The 3494-nt window shown below is 36.0% G+C and overlaps 1 protein-coding gene across 1 annotated transcript in view; it reads left to right on the top strand.

Annotated features, from left to right (window-relative positions):
• The first annotated feature begins 3468 nt into the window (after window positions 1-3468).
• The window catches only part of LOC306855632 (15-hydroxyprostaglandin dehydrogenase [NAD(+)]), a 6336-nt gene continuing 6310 nt past the window's right edge, over window positions 3469-3494 (top strand). Inside the window, exon 1 of the mRNA XM_079394407.1 lies at window positions 3469-3494. This exon is cut by the window's right edge and continues 171 nt beyond it. The gene's annotated coding sequence lies outside the window, so the exon portion shown is untranslated.

Genomic DNA, 3494 nt, shown 5'->3' with positions numbered 1-3494 from the left:
ACCCGAGCGCAAGTGCTGATTGGTCAAACCGCGGCCTCCGAGAAGACCGTAACCGAGAAGACTGACCATTAATTTGGTATTTTAGGCTGAAGTTATCTTCTAAAAGTGTGTATGTGCGTGTGCGTGTGCGCGTTTATGCGTGTGTGCGTGTGTGCGCGTGCGTGTGTGTAGCTATATATATATATGTATATAATATAATACATTTTTGGAAATTTAGTCTAGCGTAATTCTGACATGAAAACTGCTCACTTATTTTAAACTTGTCATTCTCACTTAGCTCCATCAGCATCCTGTGCAATAAATCCAAGTCTATTAAATAACTCCCCATCAGCAAAAATTACGTTTAAAAGCCTTAATTACACAACGATGTATGCAACTGCATGTAGAGAATGAATAACATCCTTTAAATCTACTAATTAAGTGAGGAATAATCTAATAATGATCTTTTTTAATGCACAAAGCGATTTGATTAGCTGTGCTCATAATATACAACTTGTTTCTATAAATGTCTTTTAAAAGTTGTCTCTTCTGCTGCATCTCTATGGTGCTGATAGTATTAGCGCTTATACAATATACTTTCTAGTGCATAGCAGGGAATTAAAAGGCAGGCTATAATAATAAACCATACTGATGTAATTATGTGTGCACTTGTAAACTTGTTTTGTGATTTTATATGAACTGCACTCAAATCAACATCATCTGAGGCCATTTCAATTTACATTCAGATTTGCATATTGGTCAGACACCTTTATCCAAAGCAGTCTCTTGAGTTACCAAACTGACTGGATTCTCCTTGACTCTGCCACGTTACACGTTAGGTCTGTTGTTAATTATCATTAGCAAGCCCCTTGTTTTGCCCTCTTTCCAGGAAGCGGAGGCTATAATCAGTCACAGCTGAGGCTGGTCAGTTTCTGTGAGATTACATGAGGAACTTCACTGAGAACCCTTGCATCCACGGGTTTGTAAACACAGGCCGTCTGGATATAGACCGACTGCATACAGGACACATCTCTGAAAAAACACAAACACAAAACCACAAGCCGCCAGTCTTCAGACTGGATCAGATGTGTGAGAGTTTCAGAAGAAGCTCAAAATAAGCAGCCAGTGTGTCATTAGAGGAAGTTCTCAAAGGTTTAGGCTTTTTTAAGTGTCATGATCTCATCTGTTGTCTGGAAATGATCTATAACATATGTGATTTACCAGATTGTGAAAGCATCATTACAGAGCAATGCATTACACAGGACTTTATATACAGTGCTGGCCAAAATGATTAGAGCAGTATATCAGCAGATAAAAATGCTTTGAAGTCAGTTATTTCTATCTTTTGCTGTAGTGTGTCGGCAGGAAATATCAGTTTATTTTCCAAACAATGATTTATCCATGAATTGTAATAATCCAGTGAGATCTGATCTGATCATCATCATCTGTCTGTGATTATATGAAGAAACTGAGACAGACTCAATCCAGAAGAATCCAAGACGCTTCAAGAAAGCTCCTGCAAAGCTGTTAAAAGTTTAGGCACTTGTGTAAAAATGACTGAAAATTGAGTGTTTAATCTTATTTCTGTACATTACTGACACTCTATCCTCCAATGTGATACTGTTAAGTGCTTTGACACAATCTGTATTGTTAAAAGCACTATATAAATAAAGCTGACTTGACTTGTTATCAGATGTTGAAAAAATGCTGAATACTGGGATGTTTCTAATACACAGGTTTTATTAGGCTATCTAGAGTATATACAGTGTGTTTGTGGACCTCCTTCCATTCACCCTTGCCTCTGTTCCTCTGTTCAGTGGTTAGTCACTAAGTAGTCATTAGTTAGTCATTAGTTAGTCATTAGACGCCGCTGTTCTGAAATATTCGGTGACGCTGGGCGGAGCTTACATGAATATTCATGAGTTTCCTGTTAAAGCGCCACTGAGAATATCACAGAAAGTTTAATGTAATGTAATTATGCTTCAGTGGCGATCTAGCTCATTTAGCCTTTTTTGTTTGTTTTAGCTTTTGAAGTTTTGTTCATATGAGCACAATAGTTTGTAGATTGCATATGTTATGTTTGATTCATGATTACTGCCTGTCATTAGGATATGTGTTAGAAACCCTTCCCAGGGTCTTTTACAGTTTTGTTTGATCACTTGAATACAAATATCCAAAGATCTGATACAATATTTAGTTTGGCTTGTTCAGCTGGTAATAACAGATGGTAGTATCATTTCACATGATTTAAGCAGCTAAAGTAACACCACATAGTAATTTACACAGTTACTACTATAAATAAATGAAGTTATAATGCTGAATACATTAAAGACATCAAATGATTTGGTGTTAAGGTTTATGCACACATGTGTATGTGGACAAGACGCATAAAGTTAAACACTTTAAATAGGGCCTTGACATCCCGGACAAATAAAATGTGCCTCCAAACTTGTCCTGTTTATGCAGTCCCAGAGTCACATGCAATCTAAACAATATAAGATTCACAACACATGAATGAATATGATAGTGCAGCTGTAAAATACACTGCAGTGTTTATATATAATAATAATAATCTGACATACCCACGTGTCTGCCTTGTCTGGTGTGTGGGGATATTGTTCTCCAGGCACAGGTTATCCAGAGGTCATCAAGGTGACGTTATATTCTTTATCACATCATCATCCCTTTGTTATATAATGAAGAAAAGCCTGATTCATTCAAAAAGCATGGACCCAGGTCTTCACGCATCTGTGCATGAGTTTAAATAAATGATCTTTCCTTCCTGAGGATATATTACCTGGCAAGACATTGATTCTAACTTTCAGTCTTAAAGGAAAAAATCCAGTCTCTTATAGTGTAATAGAACAACAGACAAACCAGCAGTGTCCAGTGTGCACCACTCATCCAGCCATCCAGTCAATACAATAGAATAGAATAGAATAGAATAGAATAGAGGGTTAGGTTATATTGTCTTTTTTACACATTTGCGATTAAAACTAGAATCAAAATAACCTGCTGTCTTTATTGTATTCATAAATGCTAAATAGCCACATAATAATTTCATCTTTTATCATCACACCATGTTTCTAACCATTTGGAACACTGTTTATATAACAATTTAAATATATTACAAAAACATGAATTTATTACTAAAGTTGTGTTGATGTTATATAAGCTACCAACTGAGCAAACAGCACAGAATGATCACAACTCAAACTTTATTATGTCAACAACAGCAAAGATACATTTATATCAGTTATTAACAGTTTTAAAGATTGTCCAAATAAATTAGGTACATAAAAATGTTTGTTGGCTCAGTCAGCACATCAACAAATTAATAGCTGTAATAATTCAACATAACATACGACACAATCTACAAACTATTGTGCCTAAATTATTCTGGAAACAACAATATAATCAGTGGCGCTTTAACAGGAAACTCATGAATATTCATGTAAGCTCCGCCCAGCGTCACCGAACATCATCTCAGACCCGGATATTCCAGAACACTGTTG

Source organism: Barbus barbus (assembly GCF_936440315.1).
Source record: "Barbus barbus genome assembly, chromosome: 36".
In the NCBI taxonomy this organism is placed as follows: Eukaryota; Metazoa; Chordata; class Actinopteri; order Cypriniformes; family Cyprinidae; genus Barbus; species Barbus barbus.
The sequence above is the reverse complement of the archived record's forward strand: the minus strand, read 5'-3'. Positions and strand labels throughout refer to the sequence as shown.